General features: G+C 44.5%; 1 long non-coding RNA gene across 1 annotated transcript; it reads right to left on the bottom strand.

Annotated features, from left to right (window-relative positions):
• Positions 1 to 11,082: 11,082 nt before the first annotated feature.
• LOC139354177 (uncharacterized) lies at positions 11,083 to 12,106 on the bottom strand. The gene is made up of 3 exons (XR_011605259.1): positions 11,413 to 12,106; positions 11,267 to 11,346; positions 11,083 to 11,212 (listed from the first exon to the last, which is right to left on the bottom strand). It is a non-coding gene; the product is annotated as an uncharacterized lncRNA (long non-coding RNA).
• Between the last annotated feature and the right edge of the window lie 1,606 nt (positions 12,107 to 13,712).

Raw genomic sequence — 13,712 nt, 5'->3', positions numbered from 1 at the left:
TCATCTGATACGGAAATAAACCCTATTCTGGTAGAAGGCAGAGGTGATGCTTATTAGCCAACAAAAGATAAAAATCCGATGAATATAGAACCGACTTCTTATCAATTTAAAACCTACAAGAAGGCTGACTTTGGTTCAACATTTCTAAACCTAACCAAGAAATATCTTAGTTTTGTTGCAGAATGTCCACATACCATAGACGTGCCAAATGATTAAGTTCTTCGAGAGCACAATTTCAGTCCCCACGGTAATGTCAATTTAATCGCAAAGGGGAGTGTTAAGCAGCATTAAGAAGATGTGAAGGACCTGAATCACAAACCACCTTGGTCAATGATTTGTTAGGTGCTTCCTATACAATTCGGTCAAGGGCTGACCGACATCACGACTTAATTGAGGGTACCCCTCAATGGGGGGGAGAATGTTCGTACCCAAAAGTACTCAACATGACCACACCCAACAAATCAAGCAGTAGCCAAGTTGGGAACAGTACCACGCGCTCAGTAGCACCCACTGCATATGAGAATTGCTGATCAGCATATTATATGTCTCACTAACTCACCGTCTCATTGACTCAACGGCACACTGACCGGCCAATGCAGTCAGCACATTTTGCAGTGTCTGCCAAGCCAACTACACAAACTGCTACCATAATCAAAACTCTCTGACCTACCTACCTTCTTTAGAATATAGCTTACTTCACTAATCATTACACTAAACTTTCGTCTTTCAAGTAGTATATAAACATGTACCAAATGCAGAATAAATCAGTTATCAACCCATCTCATAACTCCGCGGTTCTACTTCCTTATTCTGGGAATAGGGCTCGTAATACACTATCTCCACTAGCAGCTAACCTACGTTAGCTCAACCTCAACGCAGTTCCGCATCGCCTGTGGTACGGCAACGCAGTAACCATCGTTACCATTGCCTGGCAGCAAAGCGTCCCCTCATTACCCCCTTGTCCCGCGGTGTGACCCGGAAGTGTCTACTTCGGTTTGGCACAAACACTGTTAACTTGTTCGATTGTTTCATGATATTGACGAAAGCCAAATTGTTGAGCAGGGATAACATTGTGTGCTCCTAGATATGGTATTATTCGAGTTAGAATGCATTTTTCGAACAACTTAGACAGACACGATAATAATCTTATGGGTCTGTAAGATGACGGAATTGTGTGTTCTTTTCCGGGCTTTTGTATCATTATAATAATAGATTGTTTCCATTTGTTCGTATAGTAGCGGAGACTTATGATCCCATTGAAGAGCTTACAAATAACCCCAATAGCAGAGCTTGGAAGGTTAATTAACATTTTTGGGGTTAGTAGGTCACCGCCCGGGGCCTTTTTCGGCTTCAGTTCCCCAATGACTTTCGGGATTTACTTCGGCTGAAAAATTTTTGGTAGGAAAATAGTTTCAGTTTCGATTTGAGGTAGGACAAATGAACCAGAGGCAGGTTTCGGCTGGCAGACGCTTCGCAGATGTAAAGCAAATGTTTCGGCTCTATCTTTTTCGCTGCGGACCCAGCTGCCTGATGAATTTCTAATCGGAGTGACTGTTTCGATTGGAGAGCTCAGATTTGGGTGAGCCCTCCACAGAGGATGTTTTGTTCTGGTTGGCGAAAGTTTTTCAACGTACCACAGTTCTTCATTTTCTGCTTGTTTTAAAGCTCGGTTTAGTGTGCGAGTGGCTTCCCTAAGACGTTGTTTAGATGACGGCGATCTGCCAGGCACGTCACAGGTGCCTCTTTTCTAGGACAAGCCATTTTATTTGCAGATTAGTTTTAAAGTGGTTGGTTTGCACGTCCTCTGCCTCCACGAGTACGTCTTAAAGAGCATCGGTAGAACCAGTTGGTTCTGTGCGACGTCAGCCTGTGGGGGTTTTTTTTTATATTAAGGGGGCCGTAGTTGCGCGGTATCACCGCAAGGTATTGCTTCGCGCAATGGTAGCTCCTCTCCTCTCGTTATCGGTGCGGCGCAGCGTTCGCAGTACACTCGCATGAAGGGCAAAAAAATTTCTAGCCGAACTCTTGCCCCGGTGGTCTCCATTAGTGTTTAGCGGTAGCCAAAGCGGCAACATTCAAAGAGGATATGCTAAGCGTCTTCAACGATCCCACTGCCGCACTCTGGGCAACCGTCCTCCGTGTCGTGTCCGAAGCCCTCAAGGAAGCTTCTTAAGCAACCGTGTCCGCTCAGCGCCTGCGTGAGGTAAAAATCTACCTGGCCGTGCTTCCTGTTTACCCAAGGCTCTATGCTGGGGATGAGCTGGTGCGCCCAGCGTCCCTTGCTGGAGTTGTCTCAGGCTGCCTGCCAGTTGTCGACGCTCTGCATCCTGGCACTCCTCTTCACCTCGGTCTTGGCTCTGTGGCTCGTCTGATCGAATGCTAGGGCCGCGCGAATCTCCTTGGCCTCCCGCACCAGTTCACATAAGGGAACTTGGCCTGCAATGACAGGCGCTGCGTCGTCCGAGATCGTCCGAAAGGCACTCGATATTCTGACGGCACACAGGCGGTACGTCGCGTTAACCCCTCGCATGTAGCTGCTTACAGCCGTGGACTCGGCCCACACCGGAGCAGCGTACAGCAACTGCGACCTGACAACGGTCGCGGGGAGCTTACGTCTGTCCTGCTTCGGTCCCCTGGTGTTCAGCAGGATCCTGAAGAGCGATCCTGTGGTCTTGTTTGCCTTTTTATTAACATACTCTTGGTGTTCGCGGTAGGAGAGGCGGGTGTCCAGCATGACTCCCAGGTACCTTATGGCACTCTGAGATACTATCGATGTCCCTCCGACCTGGATATGCGCTGACTCCACTGCTTTCCTGCTTGATATTAGCACCGCTTCTGTCTTGTGTGATGCCAGCTCTAGGCCCGCCACTGAGAGCCACTCCTCCACTGCCCGAAATGCGCAGTTTGCAGCTGCTTCCACGGCAGCAACTTCCTTGGCCACCACAACCAGCGCGACGTCATCTGCGAAGCTAACTATATTGGTGCTGCTCGGCAATGGGAGCTTCAGAACTCCGTCATACATCGTGTTCCAAAGCACGGCACACAGGCGGTACGTCGCGTTAACCCCTCGCATGTAGCTGCTTACAGCCGTGGACTCGGCCCACACCGGAGCAGCGTACAGCAACTGCGACCTGACAACGGTCGCGGGGAGCTTACGTCTGTCCTGCTTCGGTCCCCTGGTGTTCAGCAGGATCCTGAAGAGCGATCCTGTGGTCTTGTTTGCCTTTTTATTAACATACTCTTGGTGTTCGCGGTAGGAGAGGTGGGTGTCCAGCATGACTCCCAGGTACCTTATGGCACTCTGAGATACTATCGATGTCCCTCCGACCTGGATATGCGCTGACTCCACTGCTTTCCTGCTTGATATTAGCACCGCTTCTGTCTTGTGTGATGCCAGCTCTAGGCCCGCCACTGAGAGCCACTCCTCCACTGCCCGAAATGCGCAGTTTGCAGCTGCTTCCACGGCAGCAACTTCCTTGGCCACCACAACCAGCGCGACGTCATCTGCGAAGCTAACTATATTGGTGCTGCTCGGCAATGGGAGCTTCAGAACTCCGTCATACATCGTGTTCCAAAGCAGAGGGCCCAGTACCGAGCCCTGAGGAACACCGGCAGTCACCTCGTAAGTCCTGAGGCCCACAGAGGTTTCTAGGACCAGCTCCCTTTTGCTGAGGTAGCTGTGCACTACGTTCAGCAGATACTCCGGGATGTTGAAGGACTGCAGTGCCTCCAGAGTCCTCCCCCAATCGGCTGAGGTGAACGCATTCCGTATGTCCAGCGTGACCACTAGACAATACTTCTTCGTCCCACCCTTCCATCTGGTACCAGCGATGGCTTTAGAAGCAATGTTGGTGACCCTCTCTATCGTATTGGTCGGAAGAGAGTCCAAAGCTGCGTTAAGCCTTGTTGCAATGACCCTTTCGAAGACCTTGCCTAACTTGTCCAGCAGGCAGATGGGCCTGTAAGAAGAGGCTTTACCCGTTTGTTTCCCTGGCTTTGGCAGGAGCAGGAGTTTTTGGCGCTTCCACCTGTCGGGGAAGGTCCTTTCCAGCAGGCACGTGTTGTAGAGCGATGCTACCGCACCCGGATGGAGGAATAGCAGAATCTTCACTGCACTGTTCGGGATTAGATCCGGCCCAGGTGCTTTCCTGTTCTTCAAGATTCTTGCCACAGATAATATTTCCGTCTCCGTGACCGGACATATCGGGCTCCTAATTTGTCGCGTCCATCGGGGGATGCAATGGGGGCGGCCTTCTGGGAACAGCACTTGGACAATACCTTCCAGTACCGCTGGGTCAGTAGGCGACCTAATGCCGGCATTCACCCGCGTGGTCAAGCGTCTTGTAGGCCCTTCCCCATGGGTCATTTTCCAGCTCGTCGCAGAGCTTGAGGTAGCTCTCTCTCTTGCTGTCCCGAACCGCCAGTTTGAGTGCCTTCTTTGCACTCCTAAAGTTCGAGTTGCAGGCTGGGAGGTTTGCGGTACCTCTCGCCCTTTGGGCTAACCTCCTGGCTCGAAGGCAGGTCCTGCGCAAGCTAGCGATTTCCTCACTCCACCAGTACACCGGCGCGTGGTGCTTCCGATAGGTCTTCCGCTGCTGCATGCTTAGGTCGCAGGCTTCCTCCAGTCTAGCTGTCAACTTGTTCGCTGCTTCGTCTGCCGAGTCCAACTCAGAGACAGCCAATCCTTCCAGAGCACTGGCAAAGGCCTGTGGCCCAAAGGTGTCTGGGCGGTAGGCTTTCCTTGGCCCGGTCGTCGGCTGACTGCCACAGTAGACCGCCGACTGTCAGCAGGATGGCCTCATGGTCGCTGGCCGTGAACACCTCGCCTATCCTCCAGCGTGTGCTACGGGATAGGAGCTGCTCGCGTACGATAGGTCGATGATTGAACCGGCCCCAGCGCTGTTGAAGGTGTGCTGTGAGCCCTCGTTCAACAGGACGATGTCCAACGACGCATTAGCTTCGAGGATGGTGCGCCCCCTGGCGTTGGTATAGAGGGAGCCCCATTCCTCGGCCCAGGCGTTAAAGTCGCCTCCGATCACCACGTGGCTCCGTCCTCTCAGGTCGCTGCTCAGCTCGTCCAGGATCCTGCTAAAGGACGCCAGTGATAGATAGACTGGGGGCCAGGTAGCAGCGGTAGAGCCATGTGCCGCCTACGTTCGCTAGGACGAACCCCTCTACTGCCCTCACGTCCCGCATTGGTGGAGCACCCACTCCGCAGAGCCACAATGACGCTTTGCCTTTGCGATCCGTGACCCAATCGCTACTGCTTTCCACTCTATAGGGCTCACTGAGTATCGCCACCTCAGAACCCAGCTCGCGCACCGTCTGCTTCAGGAGGTCCTGCGCGGCCCTACAATGGTTCAGATTTAGCTGAATCAATTGCATGACGGTCGAGGTCTCCCTGTCCCGCTGGCTGTGGCTGGGCAGAGTCTGCTTCCTGCCTGGTGCCTGGTCTCCTTTCTTCCTGCCGCAGAGCAGAATAAGCATGAAGGCTCTTTGCTGCACTTGGCTGCCTTGTGCCCTTTTTCACCACATCTTATGCAGCAATCGCTCCTGTCCACTAGGCTCTTGCAGTTAACTGCAATATGCCCTGTGGGGGTGATCTGTAGTGCTTGAGCTTTGAAAAAGATTTATTAGCACTGGCGAATGGTCTGATGAGAGGTTCGAAAGCGCTTTGGCGCTTATTATATTACGTGGAATGTTTTTTGTCACCGCTAAGTCTATTAGGTCTGGAATCTGGGACTTTCCTGGGGTATGTTGGCCAGTAGGTGGGGTTGCCAAGGGAAACATAGTCTAATTTGTTGGTCGGTTTTATGATAGCATTATATAATTGCCTTCCAAAGCGATCCCTAGGTTGCAAAAGTCCATGAATTGTCCTTCAGATATTGAAAAGCGAGTAGACATCGGCTATGGAGAGGGTTCCGTTACCTGACTGCACTTTGATAGACGTGGCCGGCAAGTGACTAGTTGCAAACCTTTGGTGAAAGTGGTGCTTGATGCGTTCCCTAATTAAGATGCCGGTTCCGCAGTGGTCTTTACCATCTGGATGATCTGTGCGGTCGAAAGTGTAGCCTCTTATTTGGAAGTTGTGCGTCTCTACCAGTAGCATAATGTCGATATGATTTTCCTTCAGGAACTGTGTTACTTCACGTTTGTGCCGCGAAACGCCATTGGCGTTCCACATTGTTATTCGTAGATTTGCCATCGATTATTTGGAATGCTTAGCTGCAAGCATCACCATCATAGCTTCCAGAGTGCATTTGGAATGCTTAGCTGCAAGCATCACCATCATAGCTTCCAGAGTGCTCTGTGACTGTACTTGGATCTGCTGAACGTTTCCTATATTAGACTGGAGTGGGTTTTCCGTCCCTGATCAAAGTCATCGGCGTATAAGAAGCCCTTCTGGGTATTTAATTGACCAAATGAGGAAAAATAAAAAAAAAAACTTTCGGCATCGTACGCGAGTAAGTTTACGCATTTTGGGTATTCTGATGGCGCGTTGCCGTGCGGTTTTCTTTGTAGTTTACGCATTTCTGCTTTTTGGGGCTTCCTTGCTTACAGGGCAGTTTGCTGAATTTTGGAACTACACAGACTGTTCGAAGTGAACAATATGCCCAGCATTGCACTGGGCCGTTCCTTTTATGTAGCTCTTCCACCTTAATTCTTCCGTGCAATAAGTTTTGCAGGTTATAGATGGGGTGCACTTAATTTTTTGTCAAGACTTTGCTGTCTGGCTACAGCTCGACCATGAAGAGTGATTGCGGCTCTTTCTTCCTGTAGATGATGTTACTGACGTTCTTTGCAGAAAACCCGTTTTCTTGTATAACTTCCTTGGGGGTAACGTTGGGCTCGATTCCATTTAGTACCGTTTGCAAGCACTTGCTGCTTTTTAGTTGATACGTGTAGTAGTTTTTCCTAGCTTCCTCCAGGTATTTGGACACATGTCGGAAATGTTCTTCAGAATTGGTCTGGAGCTTGGTCTCGTGTATATCCCCTTTTGTGACCGGAACAATATGAACGTTTTTGACCCCGGTCATCGCAACAACTTTGTTGACCAGGGCATTCGAGACTTTCTCATTAATGTAAGTTTATGGGGGCTTAGCTTTCGGCTGGGTCTCTTGAGCCTGTTTTGGTTCATTTTCCGCTAAGGGCACAAATCTTTTACTGTTGGATCTCCCGGGTAATTTATTGTCTATTTGGACACGGATAATTTTTGATGTGTTACCTACCGCGTTGTTCTCCGGGCTAAGCTTAATCTGATCTAATCCGGATCTAATCCGGTCTGTATGGCCGGGCCCGCTTGCTGAACTTGGTTTTGGTTTTGATTTGTTGTCGTAGTTTTTGTTGTCGCCTCAGTCGCAGTCGATTCCGAAATAATAGCCGTAGCTGGGGTTGTTGTTGTTTTTTTAAGTTGCTTGGTTGCCTTTTGTTGTGAAAGATTTCCGTGAGTGATGTAAGAAGGTGCCCAATTACGGTTCCTGGCATGTGTTTCGGAACTTTTTAGCTGTTTCTGTAATTCTCATTATCAAAGAGGTGTATATAAATGGGAAAATGATCACTACCGTGGGGTTTGTGGTCGGTTTTCCATTTAGTTAAAGTGGAAAGGATTGGGGTAATTACTGTTAGGTTTATGTGTGTCATTGTATGATGAGTTGGGGAGCCATCTTATAGGGTTAATAGGTTAGTCTGTGAAGTGTACTTAAAAGTAGTACATCCTTTCCTATTATTGCTAGGCGACCCCCAGCTCTGGTGCCAGCTGTTAAAGTCACCTGATATAACGGTATATTCTTTGGGATTTCCATACAAGTTATATGACACATTATTTAGGGGCACTTACCCAATTTATAGACAACTTTGAGCCGAGAGCCAATCTCCAAATGACTCTGACTGAGTTCAAGATAAATCCGTGGTCAGCTATTTCTCTCAAATATGCCTCCAAATTATTCCCTCCCAGATCACTCTCACAGACTCCGCACCAAACGAAAAATATAAACATCCATTTTAAGGAACGCTTAGACTGCTTAATGGGCATTATCTTTTATTTAATTGGGTAGTTAATGCTTTTAATAATATTCAACACTCACTTTGAAATCCATCTATGAAGCACTTCTCGAGGGGCCTGTGGAAGATAAACTAACTATCTAAAGAGAGCACACTATTGCTCCCTCGATTTTGCTCTCCCATAATCTAAGCGTTACTTTTCTTATACTCTAAAGCCAGCTTTGTCGGCTAAGACTTTGGGAAAGAGGACATTTTAAAAGGGTAAGGAAACAGAAATTAAGGGAAGAGATTGCTCAATTTCATTTTTGCTCCTGCAAATGACCTATTCTCTTGAAATATTTTCCTATACTTATTGTCTTAAAAGTACTTAAACTAGACTGCTATGATGCTGCTGCTGCTTATTCCTCTAGCGGCGTAAAATGCCGCGTAAAACTCGATTGCTTTTGGGGCATTTTAAATTGTTTTTGTTTTTTTAAATATTGGGTTTTTTATACCCGTTACTCGTAAAGTAAAAGGATACACTAGATTCGTCGGAAAGTATGTAACAGACAGACCCTATAAAGTATATATATTCTTGATCAGGATCACTAGCCGAGTCGATCGAGTTCATCTGTCCGTCTGTCCGTATGAACGCTGAGATCTCGGAAACTACGGGAGCCAGGCTATTGAGATTTGGCGTGCAGATTCCTGAGCTCCTTACGATACTGTCTCTTTTCATCATTTCAGTACTTTCTCTTACCACAGAGGCTTTCTTATTCTTTTTTCTTTTTTTTTTTTTTTCTTAATTTCTTTTCTGTACTCTGCCATTTCCTTTTGGCCAGCAGTACTTCATCTTTTTGCCACTTCACTTTCTTCAGCAACTTCAACATTCTAAATATATTCATTTTCAGTCTCAACATTATTATAATCATCACACACATTAAGCTCCTCGGGAACTTCCCCATCTGGTAAAATTCTTAAATCTTCGTGAGCATACTTGTAAGTTCGGTTACTAGTTAATGACTTTAAAATGTACCTGTCACCCTCTAGAACCTGTGTTATTTCAAAAGGCCCCTTGAATTTTGGACTCAGCTTGGTTTGATGCCTTTCCTCGTTTTTAAGTAGTACAAAATCTCCAACATTGTGCCTACGTACTTTCGCCTTACTTTTATCAAACCGTTCTTTATCATACACTGCAGTAACTAAAACATTTTTTTCAGCTTGTGCTCTAACGTTCGATAGATCTACATCATTTTCTATGTCACTAGGTGGAAGTAATCCTAATGGCCGTGCTACTTTTCCCAATAACATTTCCAGAGGACTTGCCTTCGTCACACGATTAGTTGTACAATTAATTGCTAGCTGCACCTCTCCTAGCACATCCTGCCAAGACTGTGTTTCAGTTTCAGCCGCCGTTAACATATTTTTCAACGTGCTCATTGTTCGTTCCACTTGGCCGTTAGCTCTACTAGCACCGGTGGCAATCAAGTGCAAGTTTATTTTGTGATCTGAACAAAATTCACTAAACTTTGTTCCAGTAAAACACCTTCCCTGGTCAGCTATTATTCGGTTTGGTACTCCAAACAACGAAATAGCGGACTTGACAGCCTTTATGCAACTCTCACTGTCCAATTTAAGGGTATGACTAAGATAGACATATTTGGTAAACGCGTCAACTTGAACAATAACATACTCCTTTTGGTCACTCTTGCCGCTTAATTTCCCGGTTATGTCGATGTGGATTGTGTGCCAAGGAATATTTACTTTTGGGATTGGATGCAGTTCAGCCTGAATTTTTCCTGAGGTTGATTTAGACATTTTGCAAGTGATGCAGTTGTCAACAAATTTTTTGACGTATTTTGACAAATTGTCAAACCAGTAAAAATCGTAAACTTTATCCAGTGTCTTTTCGAAACCTAAATGCATTATCGACTCATGAACTTGGTTCATAACGGACCATCTGAAAGCACGGGGCACCACCGGTAAACAGCGAGTTCTGCATTCCTCTGTATTTTTCGGTGAAGAACCTCTGTCCTTAGTTCATAAGTTTTCGCAATATCTTCATCAAGAGAAAAATGTTTTAATTTAGTCACGATTTCGGCTATGTCTGGGTCTCGACGCTGTTCAGCAATGAGCCAATTACTTGAAATTTCGGCCAAGTTAACTCTCTTCTCCTCAAGTACCTTTGGAGCAAAAGTAGTCCCTGGTGAGAGGATTTCTCGACAAAAAGTCAACATGTGCCATTCTTTTCCCTTCTCTATACTGAATATCAAATGAAAATGACTGTAAGAAAGCCCACCAACGCTGTGCTCTAGGAGTCAGATCTTGTTTATTTCTTGACGCCTTCAATGAGTTACAGTCGGTATAAACAGTAAAGTTCCTGCCCACCAAGTAATGTCGAAAATGTTTAATTGAGTTTACAACCGCTAAAGTTTCCAACTCATACGAGTGATATCTTGACTCTGCAGGTGAAGTAGTTTTGCTATAATATTCTATTACCTGTGGTTTGTTATTAATTTTGTGTAATAAAATTGCACCGTAACCATTGCCACTTGCATCTGTATGTAATTCAATTGGATAAATTGGGTCAAAAATAACAAGGACTGGGTCATCAGTAAGTATAGAAATAACTTCCCTTCAGTTCCAAAAAAAAAGTTTCACTTGTGAATCACCTTGTGAATCCCGTGGGACATGTCCTCTTGCACAAGTGAAGAACAAGTGACGCTCCATATAGAAAATTGTATGGGATGTCCGCATTTTCACAAGTGAAAATTCAAATGAAAATTTTTCGAAGTCCTACGGGATTTAACTTGTTCCTTATACTCATTTTTCGTATGGCCTGTCACGTGCCGGTGACTCGTCCCAAGTGAATCACTTGGGAAAATCAGAATTTTTCCTTGAGTTTTCACTTGTGAAATCACTTGCAAGGGACACGTCCCAAGTGAAACACTTGGGAAAATCAGAATTTTTCCTTGAGTTTTCACTTGTGAAATCACTTGCAAAGGACACGTCCCAAGTGAATCACTTGTGAAAATCAGAATTTTTCCTTGAGTTTTCAATTAAAAAAATATAGAATTTAATTCATTTCATTTTACTTATATGGTACTATTTAGATTTTCAAAAATTGTACAATTATTGTTTCTGTTTTTTTGCTTCGTAAGCTTATTTTTAACGTTAGACATCGCCGTTCTTAAACTTTTGTCCGGGTCCTCTGAATCCTTGGCCAACGCTCCTGAAAAAACATATGTTTAAAAAATGCGTTTTATTTGTTTAATTGTATATTTACCTTTTATAGCTTGTTGCAGAATTTTGATTGGCACAAAACATTTCGTCATCCACTTTCGGCTAACGGAACCCATTGAATACCTTCAAAATTTACGTACTTTAAACTAAGATCAATGCACAACATCTTAAACTTAATGTAGCACTTACCTGACTTTATTATATTAACTAAACGATTAAAGTAACTCTGCTGCGCACCATTAAAATGGATGCTTCCCTTTCAATCACTCAAACAGAATGCACCAAGTCTTCTCACCCCTTTACTAGATTTCTTTTGTTTTCTCTTCGCTGTTGGCGCGTGCCACTGCACCTATACCCTTTCTAAAGTAAAATATATCCGACTACATAGTTTTTACTTCTTGAGTAAAAAATACAATACGACTTTTTTTTAAATGTTAATACTTAAATGTTTTAAATACTTAAATCAATTTTAACGGACTAAATTTCTATAACTTAACTATAAAATTATATTGTAATAAGAATGTATAATAAGTAAATATAACATTATAAGTAAATTCAATTTACTAAATTTTACTATAATCAAATAGTTTACTTTTATAAAACAATATTAGTTGTTTTTTTCGATACACAATAATGCTCCTAGAATATTAGGGCATTCACATGTCGCTTCTTCACGAAAATTTTTCCGCCGAAATATTAGTCGCTAGCCGAACATAACGGAGAGACGCAAAAAAAATAACGGACCAGCCGAAATTTGTCTCTGCGAGCGCGGAGTGCAGGCAGATTATAAGACAAGAAAGAGAGGGAAATATCCGAATATCTGCCTCTCTTTGTTGCACGATCGTTTTCGTGGGCAGTCTTCTACGCCGCGCCGACTGCTCTGCTGACGTCAACAGCGGCACAGCGTTTTAGGCACAAAAAAAGCTTTTTGCCTTGAGCCATGTCACCGCGTCCCTACTGCTGAACTGAAGGGTTGTTTCCGTACCTGTTCATGTTCTGCTTTCCAAATAAATTTATTTTTGTCTGAAGTTAAGAAATATAACGGCTTCATCAACTGTGAAAAGCCCTTTATAAAATGCCGGAAATACGACGCTAATCCAACAAATTGTCTAAGTGCTGTTACAGACTGTAACTGACAGTAACTGACTGTAACTGACAGGCGGCAGGGCAGTTAACGCTACAATTTTCTGAGGGTTGGGACGAATTTCACCAGCACTAACACTGTAGCCTAAATATTGAACCGATGTTTTCAGGAAAGAACACTTTGTAATATTGAATGAAAACCCAGCCTTTGTCAGAACATTTAAATCAATCTCTAATCTTTCAAACGCGTCGCATTGTGCTGTGGCAGTTTGAATTTGCTAATTCCCCTAGCGCCTGCATTACTAAGCGTTGAAAAACAGAAGGCGCATTTTTAAGCACGAATGGCATAGACAGAAACTCATACTGGCCATCTGGCGTCACAACCGCTGTGTACTCTATAGAATCCGCATGCAAAGGAATTTGGTAGTATCCACGGGCCATATCTAAACATGTAAAATAATTAGCTCCTCGAAGTCTATCTATTTGATCCTGTATGAGTCGCAGCGGGTATTTATCAGCGACTGTGTTCGAATTTAGCTCTCTCTAGTCAACGCAGAGCCTATCGGAACCATTTTTCTTCTTTACCAACAATATAGGGCTTGCATAAGGTGAACAGCTAGGTCTTATTATATTACACCTCAACAACTCCTCAATTTTCTCTGGAACTAAATCTCGCTCGCATGGACTTCATCGGTATGGCCTTTTCTTGGATCAATCAATCTAATTTTCATTTCGCCAACTTTAACCTTAGTACATGGAATGCCTTTTATAAAACAATCTGAGTACTTTGCTTACAATGAATTAAGTTTTATTTTATTTTCTTTGTATAGTTCGGTATCAAAATCGGCTGGCTCAGAACCGTACACAAATTAATTATTTTGGCTCTTGAAATTGTAAATTATTTCACGCCCAATGACGATATCGTTTTGCATGTGATCATTGCCTACTACATGAAATAAAATCTCAATAAAATTGTCATTAATCTTAACGTTACTTAAAACTTTTACAGTACTACATATTCCATTACTGCCTATGCCTTTTAACATAACAATATTATTTTGTAATATGTTTAAACGAGTAGGATTTTCCATATAGCCCAAATAATATAAGTCCAATTCATTTAGGTTAGACATCCATTTGGATGTTTTATTTGTATTTTTTTTCGGAGCAGAGCAGCCGTTGTTGCCGCTCTGAGCTCAAAAGAGTTTCTTCACAAACTTGATTAACTTAGGAGATAAGGAGGTTTAAGTCTCATAGCGGCGCTGCCAACAGCGGCAGTGGAGAGACGGCCTATATATTCTTATATATAGCTATGCTCACTTAGTCTGGAGCGCGGAGGTATATGTATGTACTTGACTTTGGCTGAGCGGCCGGCGTGTGCAACAGAATGCTGACACTTGCACTTT

Source organism: Drosophila suzukii, assembly GCF_043229965.1.
Source record: "Drosophila suzukii chromosome 2 unlocalized genomic scaffold, CBGP_Dsuzu_IsoJpt1.0 scf_2c, whole genome shotgun sequence".
In the NCBI taxonomy this organism is placed as follows: Eukaryota; Metazoa; Arthropoda; class Insecta; order Diptera; family Drosophilidae; genus Drosophila; species Drosophila suzukii.
The sequence above is the reverse complement of the archived record's forward strand: the minus strand, read 5'-3'. Positions and strand labels throughout refer to the sequence as shown.